At 44.5% G+C, this 8,974-nt stretch overlaps 1 protein-coding gene across 1 annotated transcript in view; it reads right to left on the minus strand.

Annotated features, from left to right (window-relative positions):
• The window catches only part of slc4a3 (solute carrier family 4 member 3), a 77,698-nt gene extending 69,147 nt beyond the window's left edge, over window positions 1-8,551 (minus strand). Inside the window, exon 1 of the mRNA XM_066686998.1 lies at window positions 8,351-8,551. The gene's annotated coding sequence lies outside the window, so the exon portion shown is untranslated. The remainder of the gene's footprint in view (window positions 1-8,350) is intronic.
• Window positions 8,552-8,974: the final 423 nt, after the last annotated feature.

The raw sequence follows: 8,974 nt of genomic DNA on the forward strand, positions 1-8,974 counted from the left end.
TCACATTGATGATTTTGTAGAAGGTCCACTTTAAGCTGAAAGAACAGATTCTTCCAACGTAATGTTGTTGCTGTCTATTGTAAATCAATGTAAGTTTGATTAGTCTGGACATTATAACCATAAACTCACTGATTAACACCAGTAATTCGGCCATATATATCATGTTAATACTATTTCATTGGAGATTGCCAGAGATTGAAGGGGAATGAAAGATGCATTCATTATTCCTCAGCCTACTTAAAGGCCTCTGCTTGACTGAATGCATACATGCATTATATTCAGAGGATATCCCTGTGCAGGATTATCTGCATCATCAGTGATGCATTCATTAATGGCTCTGTGTATTTGGAAGCCTAAGAAATAGGCCAGATACTTCCTCTGGAGTTACACATCATGATGTCCATCCTATATCATCTGCTATGTACATATTAGACACAGACGCGTTTTTTTTCGCAGTGTGGTAGGTCAGTTTTTGTACAGTTGTGGCTATAATGGATAGAGACGCATGCTTGAATAGAGAACTTCTGTTCAGTCCCTGTGCTGTTTCAATTCTGTGCTCTCCTCATCCCTCAATCCATGACTGAAATGCCAGTGAGCAAGGCAGCTAACACCCAACTCCTCCCCAGATGTTGGGGAAGGCTGTATGTTTGTGTGTGTTCAGTGACCCTAAGGCACCTATGTGTGTGTACACTCAGTTCCCCTAATGCACCAGTGTGTGTGTGTGTGTGTGTGTGTGTTTGGACACCAGGAATATATGACACAGCTAGTGTTCCCCATAAGGATAACAAGACCCCACAAAACAGGTCTCCAAAATGTCACATTTTCCTGGTGATACAACCTGTGAACACTGTGTGTGTGTGTGTGTGTGTGTGTGTGTGTGTGGTGTTTTCTTGCCCTGCAAGGATGGATTAAATGCTGAAGGTTGATGAAAATTTTGCTGACTGTTATTCAATGAAAATAAAAGCATGTTTATCACGTTTTTAGCAGGCCGTGAACGTGAAGACAGATTCAGGAAATGATTTTAAATTATTCTTCCATGGCCTTGGATTTTCATTGCTGCCAGCCTTTTAAAAATGTTAGTGCCCACCTCTAAATGCCCTTGGACAAAGGTACTAGGCTTTTATTTTCTCTTGATTTTTCTTCCACTTTAAATGAATTAAAGACATGAACAGCGTTCTTGCCAGATCATCACACCATCATTTTCGGTGGACACTATTCGGGCATATGCACAGACATTTTTGGGGCGGGTGCTTAAGTAAAAAAAAAAAGCACCCATTGCCAAAATTATTCACAAGATTAAAAAATAAAACAATCAAAGTCAATTATTCATTCATTCATTCATTGTCTGTAACCACTCATCCAGTTCACAGTCGCAGTGGGTGCAATCACTGGAGGGGGCGCCAGTCCTTCGCAACACACACTCTCGCATTCACTCAAACACTCACACCTATGGTCACTTTTGAGTCACCAATCCACCTACCAACGTGTGTTCCTTGACCATGGGAGTAAACTGGAGCAACCAGAGGAAACCTATGCAGACACAGGGAGAACACACTACACTCCTCACAGACAGTCACCCGAAGCAAACCCACGCAGACACAGGGAGAACACACCACACTCCTCACAGACAGTCACCCAGAGGAAACCCACGCAGACACAGAGAGAACACACCACACTCCTCACAGACAGTCACCCGGAGGAAACCCACGCAGACACAGGGAGAACACACCAAACTCCTTACAGACAGTCACCCGGAGGAAACCCACGCAGACACAGGGAGAACACACTACACTCCTCACAGACAGTCACCCGGAGGAAACCCACGCAGACACAGGGAGAACACACCACACTCCTCACAGACAGTCACCCGGAGGAAACCCACGCAGACACAGGGAGAACACACCAAACTCCTTACAGACAGTCACCCGGAGGAAACCCACGCAGACACAGGGAGAACACACTACACTCCTCACAGACAGTCACCCGGAGGAAGCCCACGCAGACACAGGGAGAACACACTACACTCCTCACAAACAGTCACCCGGAGGAAACCCACGCAGACACAGGGAGAACACACCACACTCCTCACAGACAGTCACCCGGAGGAAACCCACGCAGACACAGAGAGAACACACCACACTCCTTACAGACAGTCACCCGGAGGAAACCCACACAGACACAGGGAGAACACACCACACTCCTTACAGACAGTCACCCGGAGGAAACCCACACAGACACAGGGAGAACACACCACACTCCTCACAGACAGTCACCCGGAGGAAACCCATGCCCACACTAGGATATTTAACTTTATAATATATTTAGTTTTGTTAACACAATAACACGAAATACAAGCAAAGACGAGGTCATATGATGCGCATAAGTAATAAGTAAGATTTAAAATGAAACAAAACTAGAACTTGTCTAATTTGTAAAACAGTGACTTTAACATTAATTCTCTGTGACTGTCTGCTGCAGTTTGTCCCCCTCCCCTTCCATTAAACATGACAAATGTCAGTAAACTGCTGGACAATGCTTTGAAATCATGTATTTCATGACTCCTGAGTACAGAATGTGTAGTCTATGCGTTATGAAAAGGCAAGCGTTTTCAGCAGCTGTGACGCCTAAATGTGCCCCGCTCACTTTTTTTTTTTAAGGAAATGTCGAGGCGGTAGCCACGTAATGTTTTCAGCTGCGCTATAATGTTAAATGCTGTGGTTAATTTTGCACCATATGTCAGGGATTACACAAACACTGCCAGTTCCTGTCTGTCTGATGCTGCAGGTCAAAGGAGAAGTGTGTAGCTGCGGTTTGGCCTGGCACTCAGTATTGCTTGAGTGCTCACCAGATGAGGAAGAGGGAGGGACAGGGTGGGAGCTTGTGCGCACAGCGGATCAGATCAGCGCAGAATTCTCACAAGAACTCAAATAAATTCCCATCAGATATCAAAACACGTTCGGGAGAAATCCATGACAGAGAGGGCACTTTTTATTTTTTAATGTTGATGAATGAAAAAAAAATGGGCTCCAGCAGAAAGGGCACTTTTCTCATCCAGGTCAAAAGGGCAGGTCCCTGACACCATTAGGGGTCTATCTGTGCACGTGCCTGACACTATTACTATGGCCACTGCTCACTGCTTCTCTTTCAACACCAACATTAGCTTACTCCACAATTTCTCCTGAAAACTTTGCTGAGCTGTGCTAGTTGCTATAGGGAAGTAGTGCCCTTTTGCCAACTAGGGACCAGTTCCCAATCCAGACATGCATACTACACTACACTACACTACACTACACCAAAGCAGATGCTCTTACTGACAATGACTTTAAGTTTAAGTCCAAAGAGAATATTCATGGATTTTTCATTCATGTTTTGCCACAACACACATCCCTTTCAGTTTGAAATATGCCATCAACTCCACTAAATCAAACGCTTTGTGTAATACACCAATCCTCCAGCCTTAAGCTGGTCTCAAGGGCCTGACTGTGATATTCACAGCTTACAGAAGCCTCTGGGAAAGTCCTAACAGGTGGGATGACAGCGGTGTCTACACATTACGATTATGACACCTCTGTGTGCACTAGGGTGCCTTCAATCAGTTTCTAGGCCCCAGCAGTTCATCCTGAGTGATGCATGGGTTAGCACACTAGCATCTCTACTCTATCATGCAGTAATAGAACCAGCTGAGCATGAACACCTCATCATCGGGGGTACAATCTTGCTCCTCTGTTGCCTACACTGTGGTAATGATAGAAAACATGCATCCAATCATTCGTCCAATCATTGCCATGTGCATATTTAGAGGTCAAGAACAGTTTGTTTAGAATATGACAGAGACCACAGTGCTGCAGTCTAGTATCATGATGCATGTGGTGTATCATGAAAGCATCAGGATGTGACACACCAGAGCAACTTTAAGCTTAACTTCAAGAGTAGTCATGGTACAGAGCAGGCTAATGTGAGAAAGTCTTGACACTGGTTAATGCTGTGGTTATCGCTGAGGAAGGCTGCAGCATCAACTGGTTAAAGATGGCCTTTTCATTAGATCCTAAGGACACTGACAGTTTCTACCTTGTAATCAGTGACGTTAAACCATTACAAAACATCCATGAATGCCCACAGGGGAGAGGAAACTCTAAGAGCACTTGTATTATGTGGTATTGTAACCTGACCGTGCTGTAACAGGCACTCACTAATCTAAATGTGTGTAAATGCTTTCAACATACTCTGCTCTGTTGCTGCATCCTGCCTTCGGAACATCCAAACACATCCATAACATCCTGGAAATAGCCTAACACTGAAAACAAAGACAGTACGGTCCTCCTTGATTTACAAACACTAACAGTGCTTCTTAACAATGTAAAGACTAAGAACAGAGCTCTATGGTAACCTGGGCAACGGAGATAAGGAATGATTGAGGCATTTTGAATGAACTGTAATTGTTTTCAGAGCTTCTTAGTAAAAGCCCTAAGACGATTCTTCAGTGAGAACACGCTCGCATCTGGCCTCAGAATAATTCTGATTAGATCACTGAGAAATTCTCAAATTAAAGCTATGATCATACAAAGTGGAAGGCCACGCGGCGCAGGTGGACTGATGTGTTATAAAGAGACAGCTGGTGCTATGAAGCATTTATGACTCACAAATCATCGCCCTCAGGCTGCTGGGGTGACCTAGACAAACACTGCAGGAATCTGCTACTATTTAGAGACTAACAGGTCTCAAGAAAACAAGGAATTCAGTTGAAATAACAATTCAGCAACTCATTAATAACATAATAACTACATCATTATAACCAATGACTGGGGTCATACTCTGGTTGTTAGCGTTATTCGTGTTTAGATGAAAAGACACATTTATTAACCTAATTCATTGAGCTATGCACATGCTGTAAAAAAAACAGGATATGATTTGCATAATTTCAGGGCAAAAAGTCTACACTCTGCAAAACATCTCTCCAAGGCCATAATCCAGAGCAGAAAAGCTCTCATAGAAGACTGCAGGGCCAGAAGAAGCCTTATTTGTTCTATGTATATTGGGGCCTGACCACGAGTGTGCCATTTCCATATGCCATATGAGTCTAGAATATTGGCATTACAATCAATACCAAACCTTAAATGTTGATTATGATTCCTAGATTCATACTAGCATGTCTCTACAAACAGAACGATCACATGACTATAAGAACTAAACCTGAAACCAAACACAAACAGTGACATGGAATAGTAAAAGTGTCTTCAACATGGACTATACAGCTATAATAATGAATTGTGCCCTGCTGCGTATTTGTATGAGCAAAATTAGTGTTCAGAAACAACACAGACACAAATATCTGAGCCCACTGAACTGCCTCTGGAACACAACACCTATCGAGAGAATATACATCAAATTTTCCACTCCAATTTTCCTAAGCCACACTGTCCTAGGTGTTGATGTATGGATCTATATTTAGGAAAATGTGTGGGTAGCAGAAACATCTGCAAAAGGCCTCAGACGTCCAAAGAGGGCAGTAAATGCACAGTAAACCCTTATTACTGGAATGAAGAGAACAGACGGTTATTTAGAACAAATAACCATCATTGGAAGATTTCTAAAGGAAATGTGTGTCTAATAATGCATTCATCACTGTTTAGAGATTAGAGATGCATCAGTTTATGGCTTGCATGTGACGGCAATGTTTTCAACAGGAGAATATTCATTAGATTTTATGAAATATTTCTAGAGTTCTGGCACATTTCCAAAAACTGCTACAATGTAAACATCTGTTCAATGCTAATATATTTTTAAGCAAATACCTGATTATAGTAATGTCACAGGGAATTTGAGATAAAAGCACAATATCTGAAAAAAACAACAACGAGGGGTTATAATCCTGACATATGCTTTAGAGCTAAGACAGCTATGAGCATGACTGCTGACAATACAGTGGTATAAAATGATATGTGTGGTGACCATTGTAGGTCACTTTATTTAACTCTAACTTTAAGGCTTAGTTCCTCCAACCCACATTAAGCCCAAACTCAAAGTAAATAAGAATTGTTAATGTTCATTCCCACATGATTCGGGTATTTAATCCAATGTTGGGTTTTTTTCCATGACATAAGATGGAAGACCTCTCCCCACACACACACACACACACACACACACACACACACACCAGTAAAAATAATGTTTTTACCTTGTTAACATGTCTATGTGGTGGTGTTTGAGGACATAACAGTGAAATAAGCAGTCAGCACTAGTGCTATACCTTTCCACTTTAAAATTACTACCTTCAATAAGGCAGATTCACACAGCCAGGGCTTCCTATGTCATAAACCTAAAGAATTAAACTCCTGAATTTGAGAGGTGGAGCTTTCAAGCTGCATGTAAGTAAGTGGAGGTGGGACTAATTGTTTATTCATAGATTTCATTCATTTGTTATCTGTAGCCCTCATCCAGTTCAGGGTCACGGTGGGTCCAGAGCCTACCTGGAATTATTGAGCGCAACGCGGGAATACACCCTGGAGGGGGCGACAGTCCTTCACAGGGCGACCCGCACTAAGAAATTCACTCACACACTCACACCTACGGACACTATTGAGTCACCAATCCACCTACCAACGTGTGTTTTTGGACTGTGGGAGGAAACCGGAGCACCCGGAGGAAACCCACGCAGACACAGAGAGAACACACCACACTCCTCACAGACAGTCACCCGGAGGAAACCCACGTAGACACCGAGAGAACACACCACACTCCTCACAGACAGTCACCCGGAGGAAACCCACTCAGACACAGGGAGAACACACCACACTCCTCACAGACAGTCACCTGGAGGAAACCCACTCAGACACAGGGAGAACACACCACACTCCTCACAGACAGTCACCCGGAGGAAACCCACTCAGACACAGGGAGAACACACCACACTCCTCACAGACAGTCACCCGGAGTAAACCCACACAGACACAGGGAGAACACACCACACTCCTCACAGACAGTCACCCGGAGGAAACCCACGCAGACACAGGGAGAACACACCACACTCCTCACAGACAGTCACCCGGAGGAAACCCACGCAGACACAGGGAGAACACACCACACTCCTCACAGACAGTCACCCGGAGGAAACCCACGCAGACTCAGGGAGAACACACCACACTCCTCACAGACAGTCACCCGGAGGAAACCCACGCAGACACAGGGAGAACACACCACACTCCTCACAGACAGTCACCCGGAGGAAACCCACGCAGACACAGGGAGAACACACCACACTCCTCACAGACAGTCACCCGGAGCGGGACTCAAACCCACAACCTCCAGGTCCCTGGAGCTGTGACAGAGACACTACCTGCTGCACCATCGTGCTGCCCCTATTCATAGATTTGTGCTTCCAGAATAAAGGTGAAGATGCTGAATTATATCCAAACCCATGTATAACTCAAAAAACAGAAACAGAAGTTCTTAGGGGCTTAATAAATGACAACAGTGGGGCTTCAAGCTCATATCCAGATCGGCTTATGTCTCTAATGTAGAAAATAAAGATTCACTATGGCTCTCAGAAAGGTTATCCCTGAGCCCTTTTTACGTGAACATAAACCCATGTCTTTTATTTTGAATCATGCCTTAAGTTATTTGAATGTGTATGGTTCTGTACAGAACTTTCACCTTTATTGAAGACAAAGCCAAACCAGTGTTTGTGTTCTACTTCTTTATAAGCGCTTTATAAGGGCTTTATATATGCCCCTCAGGACCAACGTGCTTCATCCATTCTAAGAGCAGATGGAATCCACAGGGGCACCATGCAAACACCACATTTAACTGCAACAAATCAGCGCGAGACAATGCAAATGTCAATAAAATAGGGCCCTCGAGGTCTTCCGCACCTGTGAAGAACACGATGCATTAACAGTATGTCATACCTGAGCCTAAAGAGAAGGAGACACAGGCGCTGGATTATGTAGACAGTGCTGTGGTTTCCCGAAGAACACTAACTCGGGTGTATGTGTTGTGTTAACCCTTCAGCGCGCGGAACCCTTTGTTGTGGTCAGGCTGAAGGCGGACTCACGAGAAAGGCACGGAGATCCATAGAAAAATTCTTCAAGAGCAAGCAACTGCACATGCCTCACCACCTGCTTACGGCTTACCATGCAATACACACACACACACACACACATGCGCCATAATACAATGCAAGCCATTGGCAATAAACTTAATGTTTCTGGTGGGGCTGCTGTTCTCGTGCAGTGCACTTTGCTTTTGCAGAATAAAGCTCGTGCTGCAGATAAAGGCTGTGTATTGAGGCGGCGCCTCCTCACTGCTTCTACAACCGTCAGTGTGCGCGCGTGTGTGGAGTGGACCGGCCTACCTGTGCGTTTTTTGGGGAGCTGCCCTGGCGGAACGAGTGCGCGAGGCAAGCGATCAAGCTGCGACCATACTGAGAGCCGCTCTCTTTCCCTCTCCTCTTCCTCCTAACCTTCTTCCTCCGCGCGGCAGCTCGCGTGACGCCGAGGGTCGTCTTCCGAGCTTGGACGGGGTGGGTTGCTCCTCTTCCTGAGGGGCAATCGCTTTACGCTGATGGCAACTTCGAGTCTTCGATTCAACGATTCCATTCACAGAGGTGATTCATTGTCCGGATTCGGTGAGTCGATACCGGAATCGAACAATTCAACCGACTCATTTGGTCATTTCTCGTTTGTGTTTATTTATTCATGGACCCTCCTATAACGATGTACAATATGACCTCGAGTCCAATGCCATTTCACATTTCTCCATGGCGTTCATTTGATTCTGTTCGGTCCACTCAGCTCTGACTCCGCCCCCTAACTGCCCACCCACTCACACCTGTTCGTAGAAATTAATGACCACCGAGCACCTGCTCCTTGATTTGGCAGTCACTTTTTTTCTATCACAAAATATATGCACAAAAAACATTAAAATTGAAACATTGTTTCTACACTCACTGTTTACTTTAGAGCCATTGACCTTTCAA

Source organism: Hoplias malabaricus, chromosome 12, assembly GCF_029633855.1.
Source record: "Hoplias malabaricus isolate fHopMal1 chromosome 12, fHopMal1.hap1, whole genome shotgun sequence".
NCBI lineage: Eukaryota > Metazoa > Chordata > Actinopteri > Characiformes > Erythrinidae > Hoplias > Hoplias malabaricus.